Here is a 12,359-nt window from a genome sequence, read left to right as displayed (position 1 = left end):
ATCTAATATCGAACTCAAGATTTTTATGCATAAAGTGACTCTTGTCTAGGAGTTTCTATTTCCATAAGTGGCACACCATTTATTTAGTTTAGCAAACCAGAAGCCCAAAGTCATCTTTGATATCCTTCCTTGCTTTTCTATTATAGAGTATTATAACTATACGCATCTCTTATTTCAAGAGCTGTAATGACTTTGCATTTTGTTTTGGATACATGTAAATAATCATGAATAAAATTCAGTTTCAATAGTTTTAATGCTGCCAAGCCTAATCCCTCAACATCCTTGATCTCTCCATCTCTGTCGCCATTGCTTCTTCCCTATTTTTCCTTCCATTTTCTTTCTTTCCTCCCTTCCTTCTTCTTTTCTTTCTTTCTTTTTTTAATCTTTGAGGAGACTGGAATATTTTTAGTAGTCATACATTTTTGTGGATGGTTCATGGATCTCTTCATTAATTTACACATTGATTGAACGTGTATTTATTATGCACCTACTTTGTAAATTGCACTATGCTAGGGAATTCATGTTTCAACACAAATTACAAGCATTCCACACATAATTTTCAGCAATTGTTTAAGACTCTGGTTTAAATTGATGATTGAACTGTCTTTAAGATAAGACAAATGTACATAAACATCTCGGACTATCTTTAGATATTCCGTAGAGTTGCCTATGAATTGTGTTAGGACTATCTTTCCAAATGCATTATAAATTTATTTATTCAACAATTATTATAATTATTATGTGACCAATCCCATGTCGGGATTAGAATACAAAGATGAATACAATGAAATTTATACTATGCTATTGTACAGAGAAACAAAACAGTAAAAAACTAAAATAAAGGAACTAAGATGTTAATTCTATCCCAATAGAATGGATGACAAGAGTTATAAATTTTCTGAAGAGAGAGTGTCAAGAAATACTTCATGGGAAAGAATATTCTTCTACTAGAAACTTGTGCGGTTTTTCAGGAGACGTTTTCTTTCTAGAGTAATATCACAGTGCTCTTCACAATATCACAACTAACTGAGCTTCCTATTCCTAACCTAGTCACTTAGGGTAGGTATATAGTGTTCTTAGAAGCCTCTGTTAGCTGGTGAGCCAATGAAAGGAAAGGTCATTGCCTGGTTACAGCAACTGTGGTGGGTCAGAAAATAGATACTAAATTTCACCTATTGTGAACTTTTCCTATGACCATTATTGTTAGTAATAGTAGTAGTAGCAGCAGTAATAGTAACAGTAGTAGTAATATTATTATTATTATCCAGAATTGGAATTATTCAATGACAGAATTTAGTTCCTTTCTCCTAAACCACTATAAAGAGATTATTAAAGTCAGAAAAATCATTGTAAAATTATTATTACAGTCATAAATGTAGAAGTTATTTTGTGATAGGAAAGAGATGTCAAGTAAGCAAACGAAAAGAGGAAAACAGGAACCAATGTAAGTGGGTCTGCATATTAGACCAATGTTGGATACATATGAGAACAAATACAGGTCGTCCAAGTCAAGATTAGAATATTCAAGACTGGCAGTGAGAGGGGCAGTAAAATCAGATCAGAATCAAAGTTTCAAAAGAAGGGCACAAATTGTGCCACGCAGTGTGTAAAAGCCATTTATTTGCCTCCCTATTCACTTTCAATAAATCTTGTCTTGAAACTATTTCTGAAAATTTTGCTAGTCACAATGCTTCATTAAGTAGTTCGATATAACTATACAAATTTCCAATTTCTAGACATGTGAACAATAAAAATTATATAGTACATATCTAAATATTTACATTTGTTAGTAGTTTAGTATTTTGAATGCCCATCATTAGTGCCAATATTTGAGAATAGTTAAATCTTGAAGGGATCTTAAAGATTAACTCCATTCCCTTATATTACTAAAAATATGACGTAAATTACAGAGAACATAGCTACGTGTGGAGGTTATACATGTAGTTAGTATTGAAATCAGGGTTAAAACTTCAATGTCCCAAATTTTAGTAGGCCATGTTTTTCCAATATATCTATCATTCTATGTATGAGTGTAAATGCTGGTGAACACAGATACAATTGCTACGGTAATATATAAATAACTGATAAAAAAGTAATTGTAACAATGATTATAATTTTTTAATTAAGCTGTGTAAAACAGAAATATGTCATTTTATACTTGCATGTGCAACAAAAATTTGATGAGAAATACATATGTAAAAATTTCAGCTTTCATTCAATGATCTTTCCAGAAATTATAATTTTATTTAGTTCCATCTTAAATATTGCTTCTAATAACATATTTGTTTTAAACAGAAAAAATCTCTCTGAGAAATGCCCTAAAACATTAAAAGCAAATAATTTTTCTATGCTACAAGGAAAAAATAGAAAATAATAATGAAGAAAGATGTTAGGCTTCAATCTGTCAAAGAAAAGCACTGTGTTCTTCAATTACACCGAGACTGAAGGGAAGAAATGAATAACTACGGAGACATTAAAAAAAGAACCTCATCTCTTACCTTGCTGTCATCTCATACTTTTATATGATATGACCCCCTTAGCTGCAAACAGCTCTCATGAAGGCAGATAAAGAGGGCAAAAAGATCAGCACCACAGCCTTCCTCCTTGACAGGTGAATGTAAGTGGCACTTCTAATGCTGTTACTAATTTATTAAGTATTCCAAAGTTAGAATTTAATCGGAATATTTTTGTCACATTATCCATCACTAAGTTAGAAGAGATGGAATTTTCTTAAACAGCCACACAGCGCAGTGCCTTAGGCAGGCTTTTAGTCATTTCAGTTTGTCACAATGGACTAGTTTCATTTTAATGATTTAGTTAATTGTGTGACAAGCTATGAAAAATTAGAGTGACCCAATGCCTAGTCCAAGGGATATGCTAAGATCTACCAGTTAAGTTACAAGAACCACTCTATTTGTAAAAAAAAAAAAAATGTTTACACATTTTCCTTTATAAATTTCAGATTTCGTATGTTAAGTAAAAGTCAAGTTAGAGAATAGAAGTTCATTTATATAAAGACAAGATGAACATAAAAAGTCACATTAGCAGTTTAAATGATCAAGTTAAATAAGATACAATTTAGGTGAAAAGATAATTAAGTGTTGAAAATGAAATGATTCATTTGACAATGGGAGAATAGAAAATGCAACCTCCTAATCTAGAAATCACAGTTAGTATTTTTTATAAGAGAATATATGCATCCAATAGTACTGTGTGTTAGTTTAAGACTTAACCTATCATTTAATTAAAGCATAATTAATATTATGTAAAATATATACTTTATAATAACCATAGAGTCAGAGATAAGAATTTTTTTATAAAAATCATGTGTCATAGAAACATCGATAAAAAATAAGAATCACAAGGTCTTGTCTCCACTATGCTTTGATTTTGCTTAAGAATTATTTTGGTGAAACCTTAGATTGTCCTGAAAATTTTTTCTTTCAAAACATCAAATATTCACTCTATTTTCATGACAAAGTAACAAAGAAATGACTATGAATAACTGAAAAAAACAAGTAGAACTAAGATTTTGGTCAAGACGATGGAGTAGGGAAATGTGGCACTTAACTCCTATCATGGCCATGGCCACAACAAATTCACAACTGACCTATAGAACAACATCATTGAGAATAACATGAAGTTTAGCTGAACAGAAATGCTGCAACAAAGGACATACAGAAGAAGCCATTCCAGGACTGGTAGAAGAGGTAAAGATGTGAAAAGACTGATCCCACACGACCAAGTGGCGGTTAAAAATAAGGAGGTATATCTTAGTTGTGGAGGTCCGCCCAGAAGAGTGAGGGGTCTCAGCACCAAACCAGACTGCCAAATCTAAGGTTCTAGGGCTTAGAAGAGAAGGCTCCACAATATTTAGGTGTGAAAATAAGCGGAGATTATGGCTGAGTTAGACAGAGGCCTCCAGGATTCCCAGGCATTTCTCTTAAAGACCAGTGCATGGATTTCCTGCTGATGAAATCTATTTGAGCTCGGTGCTAAGGCAACAGCTCAAAAGGCACCAGGGACATATCGGCAGGAACTGAATTGTTATACCAGCATCCAGACTCAGGGGGCTACTAAATCTGAGTCTCTAGATAGCTAACACTGGTCACCCTGCTCTGGTGATTTCCTGACCCCACCCTACTCAATTTTCAGGCCCACCAAATGTCTGCCAGTGGCTTTTACATACAAATTTCCTATCTTGACTCATGCTGCAGACTTTACTAAAATCTCTCAAACAAGCAAAATTTGGCCTCTGCATGCCTTGCACCTCTGACTGAGCAGCTAGCTCCGAGCTCAATATCAGTGGCAGCTGACCTCAGTTGATGACTAGGCTGATGACTAGGCCTCACAAATCAGCTCCAACCTAGCATGGGTGGCTGGTGGCTCAGGCTGAGTGGCCCCAGGTCGGGTTCAGGCTGTGGCTGAACTTGATCTCCAGGGGGCCTCTCCAAGAAGTCCTAGGGTTTGCATAACCAGTGGCAAGCTTTTGCCCTTACCAGAGTACCACCAGGGACAAAATCTGAAGATGACACACTCAGAGACCAGATTGGGTAGGCACCAGAGCCCTGCTAAACTGAATCCTGCTTCATAGGGTCAGCCCCTATACCATAGCTCCTCCATCGTAGTAAATGACCAGTTCTCACAAACAGACAGCCCGAAGTTTCCTTTCATTTACATGCAAACAGCAACCAAGGCTCAACTATAACAGAAAGGCTCACACACCCCATACAAGAGACACACCCAGAGCACCCAGCTCTGGTGGCCAGAGAGACTGTACCACTGGGCCCCACAGGACACATACTAGGTAAGGCCACTCTACCAAGACCGGGAGACTTAACAGTCCTACCTAATATAAAAACAAAAACAAAAACACAGGAGGCCACCAAGATGGGGAGACAAAGAAACATGTTCCAAATGAAAGAATAGAACAAAGCTCTAGAAAAAGAACTCAACGAAATGGAGACAAGCAATTTACTAGATGCAGAGTTCAAGACACTGGTTATAAAAATACTCAATGAATTTAGGGGAAGAGCGGATGAACTCAATGAGAATTTTAACAAAGAGATACAGAACATAAAAAGAACTGGTTTGAAATGAAGAACACAATAACTGAAATGAAGAATACCTTAGAGGGAATCAACAGTAGGTTAGACGAAGCAGACAATTGAATCAGTGATATAGAAGCTAAGGTAGCAGGAAAACACCCAATCAGAACAGCAACAAGAAAAAGGAATCCAAAAAATGAGAATAGTTAAAGGGGGCCCCTGGGACAACATCAAGTATACCAATGTTTGCATTATAGGGATATCAGAAAGAGAAAAGACAGAGCAAGGAATCGAAAACCTATTTGAAAAAGTAATGACAGAAAACTTCTCTAACCTGGAGAAGGAAACAGGCAGAGAAGACCAGGAAGCTCAGAGAGTTCCAAACAAGATCAACCCAAAGGGTCCCACAGCAAGACACATCAAAATTAAAATGCCACAGGTTAAACACAAAGAGAGAATCTTAAAAGCAGCAAGAGAAAAGCAATTAGTTACCTACAAAGGAGCTCCCATAAGACTGTCAGCCAATTTCTCAAAAGAAACTTTGCAGGACAGAAGAGATTGGCCAGAAATATTCGAAGTGGTGAAAAGCAAGGACCGACATCCAAGATTACTCTACCAAGCAAACACATAAAGAGCTTCTCAGACAAGAAAAAGCTAAAGGAGTTTATTAACTTAAACCAGGATTACAGGAAATGTTAGAGAAACTTCTTTAAGATGAAGAAGAAAAAAATAAGATAAAATAAAATAGAAATGACTACATATCTATCAACCATTACTTTGACTGTAAAAGGATTAAGTGTTCCAATCAAAAGATACAGTGGCTGAACGGATAAGAAAACAAGAACCTTACATATGCTGCCTATGAGAGACTCACTAGGAATCCGAAGACATATACAGACTGAAAGCAAAAGGATAGAAAAATATAGCTCATGAAAACAAAAATGAAAAAAAACCTGGGGTAACAATACTTCTACCAGACAAAACAGACTTTAAAGCAGAGGCTATAATAAGAGACAAAGAAAAACTCAGTAATCCCACTTCTGAGTATTTATCTGAAGAAACCCAAAGTACTATTTTGAAGGGACATGTGCATCCATATGTTCATTACAGCATTATTTACAATAGCCAAGATATACAGGTAACCTGGGCGTTCATCGATGGATGAATGGATAAAGAAGATGTGGTTCATACATACAATGGAATATTACTCAGCCATAAGAAGAATAAAATCTTGCCATATGAAACAACATGGATGGAGCTAGATAGTATTATGCTGAGTGGGGTAAGTTAGACCGAGAAAAACAAATACTGTATGATTTCACTTACAGCGGAATCTAGAGATACAGAGAACATTTCGATCATTGCCAGATAGGAAGGGGGTTCAGGGTGGGTGAAAAAGAGAAGAGATTAAGATGAGTAGTTACAAAATAGTCTTGGAGATATAAAGTATAGTGTAAACAGTATAGCCAATAATGTTGTTATAATGTGATAGATGGGTACTAGATTTATTGATGTGATCACTTTGTAAGTTATATAAATGTCTAGTCACTGTGTTGTACACCTGAAACTAATATAATATCATATGCCAATTGTAATCTAAAAATAAAAACATCATTAAAAAAACATATAATTACCCATCTTCACATTAGAATCAAAATATCATGTTAATCTCTATAGTATTCTGAAAATATGTTCTGTAGATTCAGAAGATCTGGTTTTAAGTAACTAATTTTATCAACTTGGGTAATCTCCCTGAATTGTGGTTTCTGCATTTGTCAAATTGGACTAGTACTATTAACTTACATAATTATTGTGTAGAAAAAATGTTAATTTGTGTAAAAGAAATAATATAGGTCTTTATCAATGAGGGTATATTTTAACGCTGGCAAAGATTAGAAAGTTGAGATGAGTAAAAGACAACCTCTCTGGCACACTGAAGAAAATCATCAGGCAATAGAGCATCATGAGTATATTGCAACCCATTCTAGATAAGTATCATGAAATACAGAGTGACCATTTAATAATTCATTAAGGATACTATCGCAACATTCAAGAAAAAAGTAATAATGCCCATCTACCGAAACTTGAAACTATTACTTATTTAAATAAAAACAAGTTATGAGATACGATATTGAACTGGCAGGAAAATGGAATGGGTAACATATCACATCTTTTGCTTCTCTATTTTTATAACATGTAGACATTTTATGCTTCCAGAATTTTTTCACCGTGCTCTAAAGTTTTTTACAGTGGAATAGATGTGGATTTAATTTAATGCTGAAATATAGACAGTGACCTGGTCACAGCAAACCAAACTTATAACAATTCTGCAACAGGAAACACATCGTCAGTTTATAGTGTACCTTATATTTATATATTGTAGTGATGTCCAAGTGACTTTCCAGAACACTGAGCAAGAGACATACATACTAACAATCTTTAACTAAATAATTTATATTAACGAATGCATAATAATTCATTTTTTAAAATTTAGTAATTTTTTCAATTTACATAATTTTACATACAGAAATTTTTCCCTTAAAAAGCATAAAAACAACTAGAAAAAATAAGGTTTTTATTATTTATCTTTAAGTCATGTTATTAGACTAAAATATTTTAAGCTCAATGACAGAATGAACATGTATCTTAAAAATATGGATGTGTGTAACATCAGTTTTATTTTTAAAGTTTACATGGTACATCTACAATAGTTATGTACACATAATTAATTAATCAGATGATCCACATCTGTATATAGAATCCGTTTTCCTGAGTGTCTGCTTATAGTCTCCAGTTCCATTGTTAAAACTTTGTTGAAATTTAATTCATTACTCTTAATATTGTAACATTCTCCTTATAATTTATTTACAGCTGACTTATCTTGAAAATTAATTCAAATGGCCAAATGTGATCCTTTACTTATCATTAATCAATCAACTTTCTATATATCCAGAACGTTCCAGATGTGCTTGTTTCAGCCTCATTTATACCTACTGACCAGGAATAATGTGTTTATGTACCAATGGGAGCATTAGTATATAATTATTAATGATACCTCAACTTACTATTGCTTTCAACTTATCTTCTGAAGGTTTTAATAATTTTTAATGGTAAACTTATGGAATTTAGAAAAAATATTCCTCCACGAAGGATTTTCATTTCAAATTTATCTGCCAAGATCATTAATCTATTGGATAAAACATTTCCTTTGATATTTGTTTCCAGGAACCATGTCAAAACTGTTTCCATATGGCATACAACTGATGTATAGTCATCTATTAGATGATGAATCAGGGTAGGTGACCTCCAAGATCTTCCCAGTTCAAAATGTTTGACACTCAGTCTGGGAACAAGCACCAGAGATAAGTGGCACAGAAACTTCTCTAACTCTAAAGGCTTGAACACTTATTTCATCTTTCTCTTCTTCTCTGACCCTTGTTATTAAAAGCACTGACAAACATCCAGAAATAGTTTCTCACTTTGGCATCCCAAATGATAGAGGGAATCATTTGATAGGACAAATGGCTATAAGAAAAAGAAAAGAAAGATAACAAGTAGGCAATCTACTCTTCTCCCTAAGTGGTATAGCATCAGAGGAAGAAAGAAGTAGTAAGTAAATGCCACTGCCAGCATTACGATATTTCATTATGATATATTATGTTTTACTTTGCTTCACTGATATCTGCATGTAATATCTCAAATTCTTAGCCTTACAAAATAATGTTTCATAAAGGGGGAAAAAAAGTAAAAACAATTAGAACTTGAAACCTGAAATTACGTAAAATCAGCTATGCAAATGTGTAAGATAAAATGCCATTCTAGCATAAAATATAAATTCTATTTCTTTCTGTAATAATGGAAAAAAAATCAGAAAAGTATCAACAAGGTAGAAATATAAGAAAGCCATGATCATCAACTTTAGCAACCACCCCTTTTCCATATTACTGTGTGCTCTCTTAAAAATTTTTATGACCCCCATCCTCAATCATTGCTCCTTCTCTATACCAGTCTATATAAGTAATTTGCATACACAAAATTTCTCTCACACATATAGGCCAAACCCTAAGAAACCAGAAGTTGCGGGGAGCGGGGAGCAGGGAGAAGCAAAACTAACTAGCTCCATAGTTCCATAGCTTCAGTAGCTCACTGCTACCCTTTTGCTTCCACATTCCTTTTCTACATGCTGCCAGTGCCATCCCAGATGGAGCTACCACTTTCCTTATGGATTAGAACTGGATCAGTCCTTCTCCAAATTCCCTCATTATGGGGGATAAAGATGAGGACCCAATAGTAATGAATAAGGAATTCTCATACTCTGTACCGGAAAGTCAGCAGAGAAAAATATTTTCCCAGAATCTCGTTAGACTTTCTGATTCATAATCCTGCAGAAGCATCATGATCTGTACTAGACGATCCATGTAGTATCATTCATTTAGAACTATCTTTCAGTTACACTTGTATGCAAGCGTATTTCGACTGCCCTGAGATCCAAACTCCATATTTTTCTTCTGGGTTCCAAACAACTAATGTCTAAATGACTTTTTAGAATCCAATCTATTGACAAATTTGGGGCTGTTTTTACCCGTATTAATTATAGGTTTATCAAGAAGACTAATGAAGTAATATATTTGGAAGAACTTTGAGAATCTACTTAAGAAAGCATTATGAAAGTGCAAAGTATTGAAAAGAAGCAATGGAAGAGAATGTGTTGGCTCAGGAAATAATTGGCAACAAAGAGAAGGCTACATTTCTTGCAGCTAGACAGAATACGTGGTGAGGCAATACTGAACCAGGCGAATGGAAAAAGGATTTAGGTTTATTGGAGGAGGATGACAAGTGCCAGCAACTTGGAAATTGGAACGCAGATTTGACTGTTTGGGAAACATTCTTCCAATGTACTTGATGAGCTTTCCAGATTGTCAACTGGATATCCACCCTAAATATTCCAAGTGCCAAGTCCTTGTCCTTAAGTTTCAATAGACATATGTTGTTAAAGGGCGTTCAAATGGATATTTATATCTATATGTATGCATATGTAATCATTTACAAAAGCTAAAACAAGAACCATCATTAAAATATCCAAAAAGATGTGGAGTTCACAAAGAAAATACTGTTCAGAGAAACAAAGAAACATTACCCTTAATAACACTGAAAATTTTCATTAAGTAATTTAAATTAAATTTCCTTACTAGTTAAAATTATATTCAATGAGTTTTTTTCTTAGAGACTTTTAAAAAAGTTTTATTTGTTTAAAGCTGGTAATTGAAATTTTATCTGCGCTTTTGTATTTGATTGATGATAATATATCAACCACCACAGTACTCAAAGAAAGTATCAAAGAAGGATATGGTCTATAGTCAGTAAAGACAGATGAGATGAATTTTCTTAAGGGATATAAAACATGAAATAAATGTGGACTTTTGGTAAAAAGGGTATGATGTATAGATATATTCATTCGTTTATTTAATTTGTATTTATATTAAATAATAGTACAGAACATTTTAAAACTCCCGTTTATATCATTACACAAAAAATTTCATTTCCAATATTTAAGGCATGTAGGGAAGTGGAAATATTCCTCCTTGAGCCCACTATTCTCTGGCTGCCATATGACTTGTAGCACTCTGCTACATAGCAGCACGGCAGTCATCCTAAAGTGTAATTCCAAGGGAAATTTCTTTTGTTCCTGTCCTGGGCTGGACGATCTTTCTTGATTCCATGTTTTCCATTTTGTTTTAATTTTCCCTGATGTTGAAGAAACAAAACTTTTGTAACCCCCTGAATAAAGATGTATAAAATATTCAAAATATAAGCCTTTACATGCACAAAACAGTCTTTTTGCCATCACTCTTTGTTTATATTTTAGCATAATGTAGAATTTTAAGTTGGTTTTTCTTTTTTTCAGAAACTTGTAAGCAAAATTTCATTTTCTTTCAGATTTCAGTATTATATCTCATAATTCTGATGCTATTCTGATTCCCAAATCTTTCCTGGCCTATTTTTTTTTCATCTGAAAAGTTTTAGCATCTTCTCTGTATTCCTGGAAGTTTGAATATTTTTAAATTGAGTATTTTAATGGATGTTTTAAAATTCTATTATGTCAGTTATAATATGGTATTTTCTTTCTATATAAAAACTAATGGTCTACTGAAATGGATAATAACCATACATTATTTCTTTGATAATTTCTCCCTTTTTGTTTTCTTTATTCTCTGTTTATGGAATACCTATTAAAGTGTACATCCATGATAGTTCCTTGAATGTCTGTCTGTCTATCTGTCTGTCTGTCTTTCTATATTTATCTACACACGCATACATATATATGCAATTTTTTTCTTTATTTTTAAATTACAGTAGGCATATGATATTATATTAGTTTCAGGTGTACAACAGAGTAATTAGACATTTCTATAACTTACAAAGTGATCAACCTGATAAATCTAATACTCATCTGACACCATACATAGTTATTACAATATTATTGACTATATTCCTTAGGATGTTCTTTATATTCCCTTGACTATTTTGTAACCACTCATTTGTATTTCTTAATCTCCTCTCCTTTTTGCTATCCCTCCACTGACTCTACCATCTGGCAAACATCAAAATGTTCTCTATATCTCTGAGTTTGTTTCTGTTTTGTTTATTTCTTTTGTTCTTTAGACTCCACATTTAGTGAAATCGTATGGCGTTTGATTTTTTCTGACTGATTTACTCCACTCAGCATGATATCCTCTAAGTCTGTCCATGTTGTTTCATATGGCAAGATTTTATTCTTCTTATGGCTGAGTAATATTCCACATCTTCTTTATCCATTCATCCATCGATGAATGCCCAGGTTACCTGTATATCTTGGCTATTGTAAATAATGCTGTAATGAACATATGGATGCACATGTCCCTTCAAAGTAGTACTTTGGGTTTCTTCAGATAAATACTCAGAAGGGGGATTACTGAGTTTTTCTTTGTCTCTTATTATAGCCTCTGCTTTAAAGTCTGTTTTGTCTGGTAGAAGTATTGTTACCCCAGGTTTTTTTTCATTTTTGTTTTCATGAGCTATATTTTTCTATCCTTTTGCTTTCAGTCTGTATATGTCTTCGGATTCCTAGTGAGTCTCTCATAGGCAGCATATGTAAGGTTCTTGTTTTCTTATCCGTTCAGCCACTGTATCTTTTGATTGGAACACTTAATCCTTTTACAGTCAAAGTAATGGTTGATAGATATGTAGTCATTTCTATTTTATTTTATCTTATTTTTTTCTTCTTCATCTTAAAGAAGTTTCTCTAACATTTCCTGTAATCCTGGTTTAAGT

Source organism: Rousettus aegyptiacus, unplaced genomic scaffold (assembly GCF_014176215.1).
Source record: "Rousettus aegyptiacus isolate mRouAeg1 unplaced genomic scaffold, mRouAeg1.p scaffold_m13_p_1, whole genome shotgun sequence".
Lineage (NCBI taxonomy): Eukaryota > Metazoa > Chordata > Mammalia > Chiroptera > Pteropodidae > Rousettus > Rousettus aegyptiacus.
Note: the sequence above shows the minus strand (reverse complement) of the source record.